Source organism: Anabrus simplex, chromosome 8 (genome assembly GCF_040414725.1).
Source record: "Anabrus simplex isolate iqAnaSimp1 chromosome 8, ASM4041472v1, whole genome shotgun sequence".
In the NCBI taxonomy this organism is placed as follows: domain Eukaryota; kingdom Metazoa; phylum Arthropoda; class Insecta; order Orthoptera; family Tettigoniidae; genus Anabrus; species Anabrus simplex.
In genome coordinates this window covers 9,884,077-9,905,558 of record NC_090272.1, presented here as the reverse complement: position 1 = coordinate 9,905,558, position 21,482 = coordinate 9,884,077, and the positions used below count along the sequence as shown (strand labels likewise).

Sequence of the window (21,482 nt, the reverse complement as noted above, 5' to 3'; positions counted from 1 at the left end):
AGAGATGTCGTTTATTACAGTTGTGAGTGTTGACTTACTTTATTTATAAACTTAACAGTCCTACGGTCGAAAATAACTTTGCTAAGCTGAATGCTGGTACATGGCGCTGTGGTGACGTGGAGGAACTGTTTCAGGGCGTGCGAGGGAGTATCCAGTCAGCGATACATATCTGTGGTTTTGTGGATGAAGCTTGCGCACTTAATATGTACATTCATTTGCAGAGGTGTTCGTTTAATTCTACTTATATAAGAATAATGGCAAGTTATCTTCTGTCTTGTGGAATCCAGTCGGCTCGTTCATTTCCGTAATGTCCGGTGTGTGGACGGGTCCGGTGAATTGTGACTTTTAAGGCGGCCATATCCTTTCTGATCGTAATGATTGCAGTGTTGGGGGTTCACTGCGCGAGATAGATTTTAGCGCAGCTTGTGAATCGTCGTTGATTTCATATCCTCTGTTTGTTTCTGTGAAATTCGCTTTTCAGACGTTTGAATTCCTCGTACCTCTGCTTGAAGCACTGCACATAGCGGATTTAATTGATTTTGAGTAAATTTTAAAGTACCCCACATGCTTGCTCCTATATTTCTCTCCGTGAATATGGTGTAGTTGAACCTGATAGCTCAGCGTGCTGCTGTAACTGGTAAGTTTTCCTGCAATAACAGCAGAAGTTTAAGTGTCCAAATATCATTTCTCATCCTGAGTTCTAACTCTGTGGGAAGATTGTTGCCAGTCACTGTTCATGCTTCGGTAGAAACAAGCCGATAGGAAAGAGGAAATTCTGCGATATGGAGCCAGGTGGTTTAAAGGAAGTCCCCAGGATGTTCGAGAACATCTGATGTGCACTACGTGTTTTCCTACACAGCTGGCCGCCATGTGGGCTTGCCAAGTCAACATGAAACTCTCCTTTCCTTTTGTTCTGCAGAATCGACGGTACTCCTCTCATCTTGGGACCGTAGACCAATGCTCCTCCAACTGAATCTGAATTGACTCCATTTACTTTTTCTAGGTTCCTCATTTTCTTGTTTCGTAATCGAACTTCCTTGTTCAGTTCGTCTTCTCTTCCGACCACCGTGGTGTGAGGGCTACAATGTCCCTCTCGATCCATCCTTAGTCTTCGTAGCGCCGGACCTCTCTCAGTACTTCCTTTGAGAGTACGGTTGCCCTGTTGTACTTGCTCTCAATCACCCACACCGCTCGTAAATGCAGTTTTTATGCATTACGTCCTTTAACTTACGATAATTCTTTATATGAGATCAGACGTCGTCTGCATTTCTGTAGTTCTTACTTAGTTGATTTGTCGGAGCATCATTCCAGTCAGTCACACAATCTCTAGGTTCAGTCTTAATAAATAATCCTTCAAAGTTAATATATGTTTCAAGGGTAGTGAAAGCTTGGTGGCCTCAGGGTATCATATTCTTAAGTTGCTGGTATAAATATGTGCGAACAGTGGAAGGAGGGTGTTACAAATAAGGAGGTAAAGGCTAAGTACGCATAAAGTACGCATAAAGAGGCTTCGATGGTGGGGTCAAGTGCGGGAAATGGAGGTGGAGGGTAAGAGCAGTAGAGGAAGACAAAAACGTTGACCATTAGACTCACTTTCTAATGATTTAAAGATGAAAGGTATAGAAGTAAAATTGTCTTCGCTCTTCATTTCACTCCACAATTCGTCCGCATTTTGTACTCGACGTTGCTTAGAAAATAATGTTACTTTGAGATACGTCCAAATGGGGTCATAAAGTGTCTTGACAGACCTACACACAGACTCACTTTTCCCCCATACGTACTTTTACGTGAATAATATCCGGTTTTCCTGTAGCCCAAAACCGCACATTTTGTTTATTAAGTAAGTGCACCGTTGAGATGAAAATAGGCTTCGTCAGAGAACCAAGTGTTAAACGGTACTTCATCTTTATTTTGAGTCCATAATGCGTACTGCAAACTTTTCTGTCTGAGAAGATCTGTTAGCTTGTGTAGTACAGTCATTTTGTACAGGTACAATTTTCAAGGTTACCGTGTAACATTCTTTGAACTAAATGGCGCGCTATTCCACTTTATGTTGAAGCTCCCCGTGTTGACTGCGCTGCATGGCGTCCCTCAGCGCAAGGATATTTTCGGGAGACCGAACTGCTGGTGCACGTGGTCGCTTTTCTTCTTTCACACTGCCTTGTGCTTCATAGTTTCAAAGTACGGTGTTCCTTGCTGTGCCCACCTAGTCTGAAATACAGCTCGAAATGTCCTTTGAGTCGCCGTAACACTTTTTGATTCGCAATAAAAGGTAACTGTTTTGGCGCGCTGCTGAACGGAGAGTCGACCGTGGTCGGCCATGGCAGAAAGCTCACTGAAATACAGGCATTTGGACGCAAAGCAGCAGTGTCACCTCTATAGCACAACAGAGTACGTAAGTTACATTCTATGTTTTCTATTCAAGTGTGTGTCAACCATTCGTGCGCCACCCTATAGCACTGAAAGTACGACGTACGGTAACTGTTTGTATGTTATTTCAAACTAGCGAGATATCCGTGCTTCGCTACGGTATTATACTGAAATTTAGAATAGAATGTTTATTTTTATATATATATATAATCCGTCGAAATTCGCGATCTGACTCGTTTTCTGAGAGAATTCGCCAAAGTCGCGATCTGATTTGTTTTCTAATAGATTACGGCACGTAAGGAGAATTTTTCAACCTTTCTTTCCAGTAATCGATTTCGTACTTCCCGGGCTAGGTCCAGGTATTCCACCCGGTAAGTTGGGTCCCTAAATCTTTGCCATCTTTTCCTATAAGCATTTTTAATATGGATCAAATCCTGCAGGAGATCCAGCGTGGTGTCGTCTTGGGTGCCTTGGCGATACTGAACCCGCGGCCGGACTGCATTCTTAGTCATTACCCGTCCAGCACCCGTTTCCAGCGCGGTCCGCACATATGACGACGGTCAAGAACATTATTATTATTATTATTATTGTTACCGTGGTTTGGTGGATTAGCAGAGGTGAAAGAAGGTGCGGGGGTGAACGGGCCTCAAAATACGAAATTAAAGTTAAGATAAAATTTAACAAGGTTATATTTTCTTTTCAAAATTAAGAAATAACAAGCATGGCAGGTACAGAGTAGCAAGGCAACAAAAGTGCAATTACAGTATTTACAGGATTTGGGCTTCGAGCCCCGAACTCACAATTCTTGGGCAATTAGCCCAATTTTACTCCAAAATAAGTTTTCACAGAGGGGCAGAAAACCCCATTCATGCCCAGGAGCACTTGCTCCAAAATTACACAGTAAAGCCTCCACAAGGCATACAACCCTCAATTTTCAAGAAAAGAGCCACTCGCTCTCAAACCTTAAGCCTATCAAAGGCCACACCAAACTCCACTTTCAAGTTGTCCTCCACGGACACGAAAACAGGGGTAAAATACCCAACCTACTGAGGCCTATTAAGAGAGAAAAGGTTAATTACATGGCCTCAAAAATACCAATTAGAGAGGAGGCGATCAGCACTCCTAATACATTTGTTTAAAACCTAAACTGGCTCTAGGCCGTTAATGCAAGGGCTAATCCCATACTAAAGAGGTGACTTTCAGAAAGAAACAAATTACATTACATTAAGGAAGAATCGGTTGTGAAAAACAAGTTCACCTCAAAACAATATGCATGGGAGTTCAAGAGGGTTAAGCACTCTCTATCCCAAATTTTTAGTTTGAAAAGACAGAATTGAAACTAAGTGTCTTTACAATTTAGAGGAAAGTTACATGGTGAAAGGTTTCGGACCCGCCCCGAGAGTTAAACTGCTGAGCTAGCAAGAAAAGAAGTTCTTAAACGGCCATTACCTTGTCGTTGAACTGCTGCCCGAAGAAAGAGGCGCTTCCCGCCCCCTGCTATGTACTTTACACACTGAAAGATAGTACTGAAGTGGCCCGGAGACCCTAAAATCAGCAGTTTATATACTCTCGCGGAAAGTTCGAGGCGTTTGAGGAATGAGAACACCCTCCCACAAAAACTTTATTGGCTAGGGTTAAGCAATATATCCCCTCTGGGGAAGATACACCTGATTGGTTATAAATTAATTAAAGAAATTCGGGATTGGCTAAATTCAAAACAAGGGGAAAGAAAGGGTTATACAGCCAACTTAAACAATAACCGAAAGAAATTTAACAAGAAACAAACTTTTGAAATAAAAATTTCTCCAAAAAACAGTTCTTTCACTTCGCACTAGGGTGCACTTTTGTAGTTCTTCAGTAGTGTCCTCTAGAAGAGAAAGTTCACACTTCTTACTACAGGAAAAACAAAAATACGTCGAAAACGACCCAGTTCAGAAACTTCAAAATTTCCAAGTAGAGACATCTTCTGAGAAACTTGAAAATTAACACAGTAGATAAAGTTCAGACTTCCTCCAGCAGAGGAGTTTCAACTGGCGCAAAGTTTGAATTAGCGGCGTGGAGGTGTACCGCCCGGTACAGACCTCCCCCTCCCCCCAAAAAGTCCCTCCAGGGGTGACACATGAAATTTGTTTGAAACCAAGGTCCAAGTTATGATGTTGACATGGAGATTAATTGCAGAAGTTTCTTAAAATGATTGGATCCAAATTCTTGTAGTAACTGTTGATGTAATGTCTTTATGTTAGTAGAAGTTGAATTCAGAAGGAAAATTTTAGTTTCTAAAGTTGAGGAAAGATTTTCTACGTCCACCAGATATTGCAGTAAAATCCAAAAAAGAAAAGGTAGTAATGTTGAACTGGAATGTCCATATAGCTGAATATGTACTTTAAACGTTGATAAGTTTGACGGCCAGACCAGCCGCCGCTGCTTGAGTTCAGAGGAGGCTGCCGCTCGGAACCCTCAAGTACCCTGAGATACCGCTCGCCCCCACTATGAGAGGAGTAGTGGAGTTGAAGCACGCCGCGCCCGCGGCGAACATGCAGGTCGCGGGCCAGTTACAGGTTGTGCGCCGCACATCAGCCTTGGCCGGGAGGAGGACTCCGGCTCGCCGTACACAGGTTGGCCTCACTGGGGAAGGGCGGGCCCGTACCCTGCCTCAGGAGCGATACGGCGCCGCGCTGCTGCGGGGGCACTGAAACATTAAAGCTCGGCGGCAGAATTTTGTTGGACCATCATCTTTTTTGAGGGCACAGGCTTTGTGGAGAGGTTGAGGGGCCAGCGGCGTGCAGATATTCATGGCATTTATAAGCCACTGTGTGTTGTGGAGCAGGAGACGGGAGCGTGGTAATGGCCGTGGCAAGGACAGGATGGCAGTTTAACTGTGCGGGGAGGGTTTACAATAAATGCTTAAATATAAAAAAATATTATAGAAAGGGCAGAAGGCCTTAAAAGTGAAACCCCTCAAAAATATAACCTTCATATTTCTTTCAAAATCATATGAACCAAATTAGTACAGAAATTATACCGGTTTCACCTGAGACAGGTGAACCCTAAATATCCTCTCGGTGGCTGGATTGCTTAATAACAACGTAACCGGCGTAAGGAAATCGAGAATGATACACGGCCCATGAAATCTGGGGCAAGCTTGCCCGCGGGAACAAAATTCTTGACCATCACCTGGTCACCTACCTTCAAATGGGTGGGTCTCCGTCCACCATCATATCTTTCCCTAACCTTTTCATGAGACACCTTAAGGTTGGCTTTAGCCTTCTTCCAAAGATCTTTAATGTTGTCTGGATCTATTGTCTCGGGTAGAATGTCACTCAGAGACCAGAGGTTAGAGAGCGGTGTGTTGGGAACAAACTTGAACATCAGCGAAGCTGGAGTAAACTTGTGAGATACATGAACCGCCCAATTCAAAGCAAAAGGTAACCAATGCAGGGACGTGTCCCACCTAGAATGATCTTCATGATGATAGGCAATAAGCGCGGACCTGAGATTACGATTAACCCGTTCAGCCAGAGATGGTTGAGGGTAATAAGCAGAAGTAGTCACATGAGAGATGGACAGGTCAAAACAGAATTTACGAAAAAGATTTGATGTGAAAGCCTTAGCATTATCAGATACAATATATTGACACGGACCAAAAGAAGCAAAGATAGAATTTAGACAAGTAATGGTGGACTGAGCGGTAGCCAGCTTAGTCGGAAATAACCAGGAAAATCTTGTAAAACCATCTACACATACATAGATGAACTTGTTGGCATTTCCCTTTGACTGGGGGAAGGGTCCTACATAATCAATATACAGGCGTTCCATGGGGCGCGACGCTTGATGAGAAGACAACAGGCCTACCTTAGTGGACATGGTTGGTTTACTAAGCAAACAGGATTTACAAGCCTTAACTAGTTCACGGATTTCACAGTCCATACCCTTCCAGATGAACCTTTCCCGAATCTTTTCACGAGTTTTAAAGATTCCAAGATGCCCGCCTAATGGGGTCTCATGATAGTACTTGAAGATCATAGGTACAAGAACAGCTGGAGCGACAACTTTCATCATCTTATCATGCCTCGAAGGGCAACATAAAACACCATTCCTCAGTACATAAGGGACGACATGTTCCTCAGAAGAAAGGGTTTCCATTATCGGAGCCAGCGTCGGATCTTCACGTTGGTATTTCTCGATATCCCTAAAGAGCATGGGAGCATCTGTTAAGATGGCATTAACATCAAATAGTATGGACTCGGGAGGTGATGAACTGTTGACCGGTTCATGGGTCTCAACGTCGTTGGAAAACATTCGGCTGAGTCCATCAGCAACAACATTTTCGGTACCTCTGATATGCCTGACATCGAACTGGAAGGCAGAAATACGGATGGCCCAACGGGCTATACGACCAGTACGACGCGGCCTACCTAAGACCCAGCTTAAGGCTTGATTATCTGTCTCCAGGTCGAATTTGACATGTTCCAGATAGACACGGAACTTTTCTAAGGCAAATAAGACTGCCAAACCTTCGAGCTCATAGATGGAATACTTGGCTTCTTGAGCCGATAGAGTCCTAGATGCATAGGCGATGGGTCGCCTCCCTAGTTCAGTCTCTTGAAGAAGGACTGCAGCTACCGCCGACGACGACGCGTCGGTTTGGACGATGAATTTCTTTGAGAAATCAGGCATAGCAAGGACAGGGGCATTACAGAGAGCTAATTTAAGATCTTCAAAAGCGGCTTGTTGAGAAGGTCCCGACTCAAATTTGATGCCTTTCCTACGAAGAAGGTTTAAGGGCGCCGCTCTATTAGCAAAGTTAGGAATAAACTTCCTGAAGAAATTCACCATACCAACGAACCTGGCGATACCTTTGATGTCCTTAGGAGGTTTAAAATCACGGATGGCCTGTGTTCTAGAATGATCGACAGCAACACCATCAGGTGAGACAATATGCCCTAGGAATGACATGGAGGGCTTAGCAAAGGTAACCTTGGACAACTTCACAGTTAACCCATCCTTACGAAGGCGATTGAGAACTTCTCGCAGATGATCTAGATGTTCTTCAAAGGTTTCCGAAAATACGACGACATCATCCAGGTAGTGATACAAGTACTCAAATTTGATGTCGGAGAAGACCCTATTTAGCAGTCTAGTGAGTACAGCTGCTCCCGTGGGGAGCCCGAAAGGCACGCGGTTGTATTCATACAAATTCCAATCCGTGGCAAACGCTGTAAGATGTTTAGACTCTTCGGCAAGGGGAATTTGATTATAGGCCTGATTCAAGTCCAAGATAGTAAAGAACTTGGCCTTACGAAACCATGAAAAACAAGAATGAAGGTCAGGAAGGGGCACAGATTGCAACACCACCTTCCGATTGAGAGCCCTATAATCAATGACAGGCCTGAAGCCACCTTGTGGTTTCGGGACTAGAAAAATAGGTGAAGAATACGCCGACTTAGAGGGCCTAATAATACCATCCTTCAACATCTGATCGATGATTTCTTTCAGAGCCTTCATTTTAGGTGGAGATAGCCTATATGGTGGAAAACGGACAGGAATCGAATCCGTGACCTCAATTTTGTATTCAATAAGGTCAGTAACACCAAGAGTATCAGAGAACACCTCTGGAAACGACTGACACAGCTTACGAATACTATCAGCCTGCTCCTCAGGTAGATGTCTAAGGTCTAACAACATCTCATCCTGGGTAGGCGAAATAGATGAACATGATACAGAATTACATTTCAATAATGGAATTTTACAATTAGACGCAAGTTTGAAAGTGCACGACCTACTCTGAAGGTCGAGCACAAGACCAGTATGAGAAATGAAGTCAGCTCCCAATATAATGGGGCAAGACAAGTGCTTGGCCACAAACAATTTAATTTTCCATGTAAATTTAAAAATGCGGATTTTGACATTTACAGAACCTAGAATTTCTAATGGAGATGAATTAGCCGAAACATATTGAACAGGAGATGAGCCATAGTCAGGTAGTTTACAAACAGATTTCAATTTTGAATACCATTCAGCCGAAATAATAGAACAAACGCTGCATGAATCTAATAGAGCAGTTACAGGTTCGTTATTTAGTTCAATTTTAAGAAAAGGAACAGGTCCGGGGGTATCCGCCGCAATCCTAAGACATTCTTTGGGGCATTCAAAAGATGAATTTGAAGGCTGACCTTTCCCTGAATTTTCGACCTGTTTACCAGGGGCTGAGCCTCGGAAAGATGGATTAGTCGACTCAGCCGAAGCCACTAGTCACTTTTTATTATTGGCACTGGTGGAATTTGCACCAGAAGTTGAGCAGGAGGGGGTGCTATTTGAATTTGGGCAATTCTTGGCGATATGTGAGAAAGCCCCACATTTAAAACAGCCTTGTGATGAACCAGCTCCATTATTTGCCCTACTAGATTTGATTGATGGGCACTTGTTCCGAAGATGGTCAGGCGACCCGCAAGCATAACATTTACGAGGTGTGACTAGTCGGCGAGGTGGAGGCCGAGGATTACCAAAAGAAGGAGGGGGTTCTTTCGCGACCCGCAAGGAATCGGCGTATCTAACTCCTTCCGCAGAGACAGCCAATGCTTCAAGTTCAGAGAAAGTTTGCGGGCACGCCGCGAAACACAAATATGACCTATAGGATGGTGAAATGCCTTCCACAATAGCCTGTACAATTTGATCCTCAGGAAAGTGAAGAGCAAACACCCTAGTATAGAATTTAATATCTTGGATGAAGTCTGCCAAGTTTTCATCCAAGCGCTGTACACGATAATAGTACTTCTGAATAAGGGAGGACCTTGCCCTAGCCGGGATGAAGTTAGCTAGCAAGTGGGCGTGGAAGTCTTCAATAGATGATTGCTCGGCAATGGCTCTTACTATTTTGTCTGAGAGAATACCAATTGCATAGGGATAAATGATTTGCAAGATCTGACATGGAGAAAGAGAAAAAACAAGAGCATGGTCCTGGAACTCAACTAAAAACCTTAAAAAGGAAATAACTTCACTGGTAGTGTTAACAGAAAATTTCGAGATACCTCTGAGCAACATTGCCAATGGATGAGGCAAGCTGCTGAACCCAGGTGACATAGTAGGTAAAGGTTTAAGTGGCAAAGACGTTAATTCAGAACGTACATTATTCAACGAGGTTCGGCGTTCAGACTCGTTGTCCAATGGGGCAGAGGTTGTTTGAGCTGCAACGGTTTTCCTATTGACGTCTCCCTTAGGAGGCTCTTCCTCGCTACCTACATTCACCGTGGTGGGTTGATCGATTTTGGGAGGAACTTCCCCAGTTAACAATTGGGTAACCTTACTAGATAATTCAGAAAGATTTTCAAGAACCATACTAGCTTCCTTCCTCTGAACGTCATTCAACTTTAGAGACAACAGATCGTTAACTCTATTTGAAAAATGAAATAGCCTGGCTTGCACACGCTTAATTTGATTAGGCGAAGGATCATTTTCTTAAAAAAAAAACTAACTACAGATGCTAGCTCAGTAGTATTATCAGTGATCGTGGAAAGAGAGTCGTCAATTTCTTTCTCTCCCAAAGTGGGGATGGAAATGGGCAAATCAAGGGACTCTCTAAGCTTATTTGTGTCAACCGCAACCGTGCCTCCAGATTGCACATTTCTAATAGTCAATTCATAGATCAACTCCTCCTTGCGCAAATAGTTAAGATGGAGAACATCGCGAGGGCCGGGCATGATGACAGAACAATTTTGAAAAAGGAAAAATCAAAAATTCCAGCAACTGGGAAAATAGTTAGAGTTGTAATCAAAGCAATGTTTAGCCGTCAAAAGGGGCTAAATTGAGACCCATTCAACCACGCTCTGCTACCACTTGTTACCGTGGTTTGGTGGATTAGCAGAGGTGAAAGAAGGTGCGGGGGTGAACGGGCCTCAAAATACGAAATTAAAGTTAAGATAAAATTTAAAAAGGTTATATTTTCTTTTCAAAATTAAGAAATAACAAGCATGGCAGGTACAGAGTAGCAAGGCAACAAAAGTGCAATTACAGTATTTACAGGATTTGGGCTTCGAGCCCCGAACTCATAATTCTTGGGCAATTGGCCCAATTTTACTCCAAAATAAGTTTTCACAGAGGGGCAGAAAACCCCATTCATGCCCAGGAGCACTTGCTCCAAAATTACACAGTAAAGCCTCCACAAGGCATACAACCCTCAATTTTCAAGAAAAGAGCCACTCGCTCTCAAACCTTAAGCCTATCAAAGGCCACACCAAACTCCACTTTCAAGTTGTCCTCCACGGACACGAAAACAGGGGTAAAATACCCAACCTACTGAGGCCTATTAAGAGAGAAAAGGTTAATTACATGGCCTCAAAAATACCAATTAGAGAGGAGACGATCAGCACTCCTAATACATTTGTTTAAAACCTAAACTGGCTCTAGGCCGTTAATGCAAGGGCTAATCCCATACTAAAGAGGTGACTTTCAGAAAGAAACAAATTACATTACATTAAGGAAGAATCGGTTGTGAAAAACAAGTTCACCTCAAAACAATATGCATGGGAGTTCAAGAGGGTTAAGCACTCTCTATCCCAAATTTTTAGTTTAAAAAGACAGAATTGAAACGAAGTGTCTTTACATTTTAGAGGAAAGTTACATGGTGAAAGGTTTCGGACCCGCCCCGAGAGTTAAACTGCTGAGCTAGCAAGAAAAGAAGTTCTTAAACGGCCATTACCTTGTCGTTGAACTGCTGCCCGAAGAAAGAGGCGCTTCCCGCCCCCTGCTATGTACTTTACACACTGAAAGATGGTACTGAAGTGGCCCGGAGACCCTAAAATCAGCAGTTTATATACTCTCGCGGAAAGTTCGAGGCGTTTGAGGAATGAGAACACCCTCCCACAAAAACTTTATTGGCTAGGGTTAAGCAATATATCCCCTCTGGGGAAGATACACCTGATTGGTTATAAATTAATTAAAGAAATTCGGGATTGGCTAAATTCAAAACAAGGGGAAAGAAAGGGTTATACAGCCAACTTAAACAATAACCGAAAGAAATTTAACAAGAAACAAACTTTTGAAATAAAAATTTCTCCAAAAAACAGTTCTTTCACTTCGCACTAGGGTGCACTTTTGTAGTTCTTCAGTAGTGTCCTCTAGAAGAGAAAGTTCACACTTCTTACTACAGGAAAAACAAAAATACGTCGAAAACGACCCAGTCCAGAAACTTCAAAATTTCCAAGTAGAGACATCTTCTGAGAAACTTGAAAATTAACACAGTAGATAAAGTTCAGACTTCCTCCAGCAGAGGAGTTTCAACTGGCGCAAAGTTTGAATTAGCGGCGTGGAGGTGTACCGCCCGGTACAATTATTATTATTATTATCATACGTGAATGGTCCCTTTTGGAACACACGAAGCTTTATTTATGATTTCGTTTGCGGAGGATCCAGGATGCTTTCATCTGTTGACTAAAGATCCTTTACCGTTCTTCCGTCCACTTGGTAACTGCTCTTTTTTGTACTTCAGTCTCTGGAGTAACTTCCCACTTGTCAATTTTCTTTCTCTATATATAGTCGATTCAAAATGTCTTCAGGTTGAATTTGTGCGTTCTTCATGTCCACTTTTGTTTGTTGTATCCAAGGGAAATTCTTCAGTTTATCAACTCTTTCAAGAACTTGGTGGGTTATTCTATTTTCTGGAAGCCTCGTAACATGTCCATAAAATTTCAGCCTTCTTTTCCTGAGGTCTGCCGCAATATTAGATAATTTTTCTGTGGATTTCCGGGTTTGGAAGCGGTACCATTCTCCCGTGTGTCTTGGTCCTAAAATTTTCCTCATGATTTTTCGTTCTTCTTTTAGGATATTTTCCAGGTCGCCCTTTCTATGAAGCGTTAGAGTTTCCCCTGCATGTAAAGCCTCAGGTTTGATTCCAGTACTGTAATGTTTAATCTTAACGTGGAGAGACATACATTTTTTGTTGTAGATTTCTCTTGTTCTCGCATAAGCTCTTCTGAGTTTTTGGACACTGTTGTTTTGGGCTATTTTCTCTTGTCCGGTTGATTCTAAAATTTCGCCCAGGTATTTGAAGTGACGGACTCTGTTGATTTTTCCGTATTTTGTACTGAGACTATGGATGTCTAGTTTTGCACAGAAATATTCAGTTTTCTGGAAGGAGATATGACGTTCGACATTTCTGGCACATTCTTGGAGAATTTCAACTTCTTTATTGCTGTGACTTCATCGCTAGACAAAAGGGCTAAGTCATCCGCGAAGGCTAATTATGGAATTTTCAAGCTTGTTTTTTCGTGTCCCGATGTTTACTGGGTTCCAGCTATTTTGTGCTTTCAGTTCGTTTTCCCATTCCCTCATCACCTTATCTAGGACGAGGTTGAAGAGGAGGGGTGACAGTCCATCTCCTTGCCGGACACCAGTTTTTATCCGGAATTCGTCTGAGATTTCTCCCATGAATTTCGCTCTTGACTTCGTGTCAGTGAGGGTCTGTTTGGTCAAGTTTAGCGTTTTGGAAACTAGCCCCTGTTCTTTCAGGATGTTGAACAGAGATTGGCGATCAATTGAATCCTAAGCCTTCTTTAAATCTACGAAGGTACAGATGACTGGAAGGTTTCTGAGGGCCCTGAATTTTAGAGCGGTTTTGAGGTTGAAGATCTGTTCAGTGCATGATCTGTGAGGGCGGGACCCAGCTTGCTATTCACCAATCGTATGCTCTAGTTGTTCTTGTATTCTTTTCAACAGGCATGCAGGTAAAATTTTGTAGCCAACTTCAAGGAGGGAGATTCCCCTATAGTTGTTCATATCAGTTTTGTCTCCTTTTTTGTGAAGTGGGTGAATTAAGGCACATTTCCAGTCTTCAGGGAGTTTTTCGTTTTTTCAGATTTTCTGTATGATTTCTGTAAGTTCTTTGAGTGAATTTGGACCAAGATTCTTAAGGAATTCTGCAACAATCCCGTCTCTTCCTGAGGTTCTGTTGTTCTTTAGTCGTTTAATGTGGCTCTGAATTTCTTCCTGGTTTGGTTGAGGTGATTCTGGGTGAGTGAAACTGGATGCTTCTTCAAGAAACCTTTCAGTGGGTTCGGGGCAGTTAAGAAGTTCTGAGAAATACCGTGTTAGTTCTTGGCAGTTTTCTTTATTAGTAAGCGCCAATTTTCCGTCTTGTTTCCTGAAACATAAGTTCTGTTGAATGTATCCTCGGATTTTTCTGTGAATGTTCTGTAGAAATCCCTTGTGTTGTGGTTTCTAAAGTTTTCTTCAATTGACTCCAGTTGTTCTTTCAGGTGCTTTCTTTTCTCTTGCCTGATGGTTTTGGATACTTGTTTTCTGGTTTCATAAAATTCTCGTTGAGTTTTCTGGGATTTTCTACTGTTGTATTTCTGAACCGCAGATTTTCTTATCTCTAGGGCTTGGTTGCATGTTGAGTTCCACCAGGGGTGTTTTTAAGGGTTCCATTTCTCATGCCTTCTGTATGATTTTGGTGTGGAATTCTTCCCATGTTTTCGCTGGCTGATTTTCCCATGATTCTTTTAGATCCGTAACAGGAATCCATTTTATGCCAAATTTCTGTTGTTGGATTTTCTTGGGGTGGTATTTTCTTGGAGTAAATTTTACTTTAACTCTTGTGAGATAGTGATCAGAATCGATGTTTGCTCCTCTTCTCACTTGTACATCATGTACCTCTTTCTGTAGCTGATACGAGATAGCTACATGATCAATCTGAAATTCACCAATGGATTCAATGGGGGACCTCCAGGATGTTTGTTTCTTGGGATGCTTCCTGAGGGATGTGGACATGATTTTAAGGTTGCACTGTTGACAGTTCAATGAGTCTTGAACCGTTTTTGTTGGTAAATTTGTGCGCCGGGTAGAGTCCGACAGTTTTCCTGTATTCCTTTTCTCGGCCTATTTGTGCAGTGAAATCGCTTAAGAGGATTTTAACGTCATCCTTTGGAATTTTTGACATTACTTTTTCAAGTTTGTTCCAAAATTTGTCCACGTTTTTGGGATTCTTCTTGTTGTCTATATTTGTAGGAGCGTGTGCATTTATTAATGTATATTTTTTATTGGCACACTGAATCCTCATGGTCATTAGGTGATTGCTGATGGAATTAAGTTCCTGGATCGAGTTCAATATACTTTTATGTACTACGAAGCTCATACTGAATAAAGGGGTCCGATTTAGAATCTTTTGGTCTGTTTTACTTTTGAATATACGGTAATTTCCATAATCCATTGTGGCATCATCAGTAAATCGAGTTTCCTGCAGGGCAAGGATAAGAATTTTTTGCCGATCAAGTTCTGTGACTAAATTTAGTAATTTTCCTGGTTGTATCAAAGTGTTGATATTGAATGTACCAATGTATGTGGGGGCTTTGTGGGATAGTTTACCAGAGAGGTCCGACTCTCTCCCATGTTTTCGTGGTTGTCCAGGCTCCCCAGAATCCGAAAGCCTGTTGCTGTCTCAATGCGACGGGTGGATTGGATACCACCTGGGGTAATGTTGTTACTACGCTCACGAATCATGTTTGGCTTGTTATAGGAGATCCAGCAGTGCTGGGTGCTTAGAACCAGGGATTGTTAGTTCCTGGAGCTTGATTTGCCGCCGCACCTACAAGGTGTCAGACGCGGACCAGGAAGCCGGTGGATACCACTCAGACGCACCTGGATTTTAAACAGGCTTTTTATTACTATCCCAAAACGCAAGGGTGCCTCCTCCGCCAGTTGCGCCGTACCAATGATCTTGATTTCCGCCTTCACTGCCGTTGAGGTCTTCACTCGTAACCCTGAGCTGGGACCCTTACCAGATGATACACATCGGGTCAGTGTGCTCTGGGACTCACATAGGCAGGGGCGCCACTCCCTGGGCAGGGCTGCCTCCGAAGAGGGTCCCTACCTGCTAACTTAACATTATTATTATTATTATTATTATTATTATTATTATTATTATTATTATTATTATTATTATTATTATTATTATTATTATTATTATTATTATTATTATCTTATTATTATTATTATTATTATTATTATTATTATTATTATTATTATTATTATTATTATTATTATTATTATCTTATTATTATTATTATTATTATTATTATTATTATTATTATTATTATTGTTATTATTATTATTATTATTATTATTATTATTATTATTATTATTATTATTATTATTATTATTATTATTATTATTATTATTATTATTAGATGTTCTGGACCCCACAGCAAGATGCAAGACAGCTACTTGGCGGTAAATTACATCTGCTGCCATTGTCATTGTTGAGAATGTGATCAGCACCATTGTCGCGCGTAGGCAAGTGTGCGGGATTTCTGGCTATACGAATGACATACTTCCGTGCATTATTGACCTTATTAAAGAGGTGTACAATTGGACGGTCAATCTCATTCCTATCGTTTATTTCAGATGTTTTTAAATTTTTATTTATATGCCAGGAGAATCTACTGTCAGGAATGGAATGAATAAAGCCCCCATCTAGCGATGACAATAGGAATTGTGCCGGCTGCCGAAACCTGTCGCACTCCTCTGGGCAATGATTAATAAATGACAAATGAAATGAAATTATATTGGGCAGTATTGCTGGAATGAACAATGACAGGGAAAACGGAGTATCCGGAGAAAAACCTGTCCCGCCTCCGTTTTGTCCAGCACGAATGTCAAATGGAGAGACCTGGATTTGAACCACGGAATCCAGCTGTGAGAGGCCGGTGCGCTGCCGCCTGAGCAACGGAGGCTCCTTATAAATACATTATGAACAGTAAAATCAATTGGTCTCACCTCCTTTTACACCCCACCGCCGTTAAGTTTATTTACCCCCCCCCCAAAAAAAACTAAAAGAAGGCGTGTTGCTTTATGTTTAAAGGAGATTCCAAACACCAATGTTCACGTCTATTACCTTCAGTTTTGAGATAAAAATAATTCACTTTTTTCACATTCACACTCCTCCCGCCCCTAAGTGAATTTTCCGGGAAAAAATACTTGTTTCTTTAATAGTAAAGGATCTTCTAAATACCAATTATCACGAATCTAACTTCTTCAGTTTTTTAATTATGTGTCCTCATGAAAGGAATTCAATTCCTTTTCACTCCCGCCCCCCAAGATGATCCCCCCCAAACGGGTTTTTCTTTGTTTTTAAAGGAGTACCGAATACCAATTTTCACGTCTGTAGGCCCTAACAACTTTAGCTTTTATTAGATGTAAGTATTCTCATACAATTATGTCAATTAATTTTTAATTCTTTCACCTTCCTCCCCCCCCGTCCCCATTCATTGGACTTTCCGAGAATTGGTGTTTCTTTACTTTTAAAGCAGATTCCATATATCAAATTTCACGTCTGTAACATCTTCATTTTTGAGATAACAGTAGCCTAATTAAAAGACTTCAACACCATTTTCAGTCACTTTTAGCCCCCCCCCCCACACCATCCCCCGTCCACCCAAGTGGTATTTCCGAAAACTAAAAATACACGTTTCTTGATTTTTAATAGAGATAAAAATACAATTTTTCACTTCTGTAACATGTTAAGTTTTTGAGACATACTGTATAAATTCTCATTTTAAAATTTAATCCCCTTTTTATTTCCCCTTAAGAGGAGTTTCCAAAAACAAATCACCTATGTTTCTTTACATTTACAAGAGATTCCAAATCTCACGTTTTACGTCTGTAACATTCTACGTTTCTCAGATATTCTGTAGATGTAGTCTTTTAAAAAATTCACCCCAGTTTGTCACTCCTGTTTAACCGCCATTAATTGGATTTTCCAAAAACAAAACAATACGTGTTTCTTTATTTTTAAAGATCTCATGTACAAATTTTCAGTTCTGTAATATCTTCAGTTTCTGAGATACACGTATCCTCATTAAAGGCATTCAACCCAATATTCACCCTTTTAACCCCTCCTATTGGGATTTACAGATAAGAAAAGAAATAAGTGTCCTTTTATTTTTAAAACAGATTCTAAATATCAATTTTCACATGTGCAAACTTTTAAAGTTTTGAGATGTAGATACACTCATTTTAAAAATCCAACCCCTTTTCACGCCCCCCTCCCATTACTTGGATTTTCCGAAAGCAAAAAAAGTTTCCTTATTTTTAAAGGATATCCCAAATACCAATTCTCAGGTCTGTAATATCTTCAGTTTCTGAGATTTAAGTATCCTCATTAAAGGCATTCAACCCCTGTTTCACCCCTCCTATTGGGATTTTCCGATAACAAAAAATACACGTTTCTTTATTTTTAAAAGAGATTCTAAATACCAATTTTTACATCTATAAATTTTAACAGTTTTGAGATATAGATACACTCATTATAAATATTCACCCCCTTTTCAACCCCCATTAATTGGATTTTCTAAAAGAAAAGAAATACGTGTTTCTTTGTTTGTAAAGGAGATCCCAAACAGTAATTTTCAGGTCTGTAATATCTTCAGTTTCTGAGATATAAGTATTCTTATTACAGGCATTCAACCCCTTTTTCACCCCTTTTCACCTTTCCTATTGGGATTTTCCGAAAACAAAAATCCGTGTTTCTTTATTTTTAATGAAGATTCTAAATACCAATTTTTACATCTGTAAACTTTCAAAGTTTTGAGATATAGATACGCTCATTTAAAAAATTCACCCCCCTTTTCACCCTCCTATTGATTGGATTTTCCAAAAAACAAACGAATACGTGTTTCTTAATTTTTAAAAGAGATCTAAAGTACCAATTTTCAGGTCTGTAATATCTTCAGTTTCTGAGATATAAGTACCGGTATCCTGATTAAAGTCATTCAACTCCCTTTTCACCCTTTTTCACCCCTCCTATTGGGATTTTCTGAAAACAAAAAAATACGCATTTCCTTATTTTTAAAGAAGATTCTAAATACCAATTTTTACATCTGTACACTTTTAAAGTTTTGAGATATAGATACACTCATTTTAAAAAATTTCACCCCTCTTTTCACCCCCTTAGCGACGGAATATCCAAAAATTCTCTCTTAGGGAGCACCTACATCTTAATATGAATCTATCCCCAAAATTTAATTTCTTTATGTCCAGTAGTTTTGGCTCGGCGATGATGAATCAGTCAGTCAGTCAGGACAAGTTATTTTATATATATAGATAAGAAGGATTAGTCCACATGACGTGACCATAGCAGGTGACGTAATCTCGCACATTTAGTGGATGTTTTTGGTGGTCAACGGTACAGTACACGTCAAAAATTTAGGACCACATATAGAAATCACGAAATGCCACCTAGAACCTACAATTGTGGCACTAGACCTCCGTAATTTTCTTTCTGAACTTTCACATCTAATTGTACCTATGAAAAGAAATGACATTGTGATTAAACTAAACATTTATTACGTGAGGGGCAGCTGGTTTGGTGCCGTGTGCAGGTCAATTAACAGTCAGAGGGATTGTCGATCCGTGTGCTATTGTGCGGGTAGAAAATACAAGTAGATCGTGTTGGATCCAATTTCATTGAGTTAGTGCAAGTGCTGTACAAGTTGTGAATTGATAGTTCACACCAAGTATATTCTAATTAGTTGCAAGTATTGCCACCGAGATTTCTTGTAGGTGGGGGCCACTTTAGTTTAATATGCGGGACCGTTTTGTTTGCTTGTGTTTTTTTTTTTTTTTTCAAAGGAGCGCCAGATGCTTGATTTTTCTTTGCATTTGTCAGGTGGCCCAAGGTATCGGCGTCTGACTGATCTGCCCTGACAGTTTCAATTGTACTCCGCACATGGCATCCAAGAACACATTTCTGTTACGTCATTATAACGTGATATGCTCTTGATATTTCATGACTTAAAAGTCTGCTAATTGTAGCAGGCGGTATCACGACCTTACAAGAGGATGAACTGTTTCTTCATAAGAACATTTAACATTCGTAACATCATTCTTGCTTCAGTTTCGAATGTTTTAAACTACAAAACGCAGTGTCAATGTTAGCAATCTACTCAGGATGATCCAGTTTGTAAAGATGCGACAAATGTGAGATTTATTTTTTTCAAATTCACATTAACCATAATGTATCGAATAAGAAGGATATCGTTTAACAATAAATCACTGTTATATTGATTTAAAGAAAGTTTAGCTGTTAATACGTAATAAATGTTTAATTTAATCAGAATGTCATTTCTTTTCATAGGTACAATTAGATGTGAAAGTTCAGAAAGAAAATTACGGAGGTCTAGTGCCACAATTGTAGGTTCTATGTGGCATTTCGTGATTTCTATATGTGGTCCTAAATTTTTGACGTGTACTGTACCTTTGACCACCAAAAAACATTCACTAAATGTGCGAGATTACGTCACCTGCTATGGTCACGTCATGTGGACTAATCCTTCTTATCTCTATATATAATAAAAATAACTTGTCCTGACTGACTGACTGATTCATCATCGCCGAGCCAAATTTATATTCTGTGGTAGGTTTAACAAGAGAAAGAAACCAAAACATACAAACAAAACTAGAAATAATTTATCGATAATGTTGTAGGCAAATACACTGGCCTATGAAACCAATCAGTGATGTTAAAATAACACTGCAGACTATAGCTCAGATAAGTTCTATACACAAGATTACATGCTTTATCTTGTAATCAGAGGTGAATATTTACAATTTAAGCAAATTTTAATGTAACGCAGAGCTGAACTATTCTTGATCATGGCGAGTTTATTGTACATTAGACGCGTTCTTACTAACGGTGATTTTTTGTAATATACAGTTTTTGGTATTTTGCAAACTAACAGATCTCGATTTCTACGGTAAGTTTCTTGCTCCGGCATTAAAATTAATCTGCTGCAATAAGCCACTGATTTATAGAAAGACACCTGCTGTACGGTTACGCTCCTCGCTGCCGACCTATAGTACATGACTATTTGAATTATATGCTTTAAATGCAGATATACCATTGTCTTTATAATATAAGGACTTTAGGGCACATTCTTGTAATTTTTCAAGGTTCCTTTCCAGTGATTTGTAATACGCATGCCAAATAACCGAACCTTACTCTAACTTGGTTCCGTCAAACTTAAAGTCTTTACTTGCCCTAATAAGAAATCCCAGAATTTTGAATGCTGAATTGACACAATTCAGTCATGTCCAAAATATACGTAGGATGCAAAGATCCAAGAAAAATGTTAGTTCATTATGAGATCTTGAAATTATTATTAGGAATGTTGTGATTATCAGCGATTCACTTATTGATACCGAGTTAAGAAGACGCAATCTAGACTTTAAATTCAACACGTCAAAAGCACAACACAGGAAACCCATACAGTACACTGTATTTTGTAAGTTCTGTCTACTTATAACTACAAAAAATTGAAAGATGTTACATATCTAAGGAGATAATTTTCGGTATCGACCTAGTTTGTAGTAATGGGAGCATGACTTATAACAGAAAGACGGGGAAAACGGACTCACCTTGGCGACCACAACCATCAGTAGACTCTACAACAGTGTAGACCGTTTGCTGTGACAGTCATCGAGATACCGTGTAGGACTACACGCGGCTTGCGAGTTCTGCAAATAATAATTACTGTCACAAACTTAAACATGTAAAAAGCGCTGTCACGTTTTTCTTCCGTAACAATACATTTTATTTTCCTTATCTTCATTATTTAGACTCATTTTAGACGCGAGCTAGGAAGGATTATTTATTATAATTGCACTATCAGTGAGTTCCATAGGCGTGCACGGAGTAATAACTCTTCGAACTGCTTGACTTATACGACTTTGTGTTTCTTATTGTCTGTGTTGCCCCATGGCGCACCTGATTGCTGGCAAGGTTGGACGTAATGTGATCAGTGAGGGTAATTCAAAGTAACAGAATATCGGCAACACGCTTATATGCCATGTTGAGTTTTGATGCAGCTTTCCAGTCCGAAATGCTACATCTACTCCAATCTCTATGTCATATTCGTACCGCCTACACTTACCTCAACATCTTACTGGCTGTTTTCTTCTTCTTGTCAAATTTAGCAGAATTGTTCTGGTTTCACTCGTGATGCCACACCACACTTCCATAGCTTGTATTCTCATTCTTTCTGAGCTAGTCACTGGCCATGTTTCCCTCACTTCACCTCCAGAGTGCAGAGCAAAACATGAAAGCTGCAGTATCTGCACTATCT

The 21,482-nt window shown here is 40.4% G+C and overlaps 1 protein-coding gene across 1 annotated transcript in view; it reads right to left on the bottom strand.

Moving 5' to 3' along the window:
* LOC137501848 (putative serine protease K12H4.7) overlaps positions 1-20,846 on the bottom strand; it is a 76,530-nt gene extending 55,684 nt beyond the window's left edge. The window contains exon 1 of the mRNA XM_068228951.1: positions 20,776-20,846. The gene's annotated coding sequence lies outside the window, so the exon portion shown is untranslated. The remainder of the gene's footprint in view (positions 1-20,775) is intronic.
* Positions 20,847-21,482: the final 636 nt, after the last annotated feature.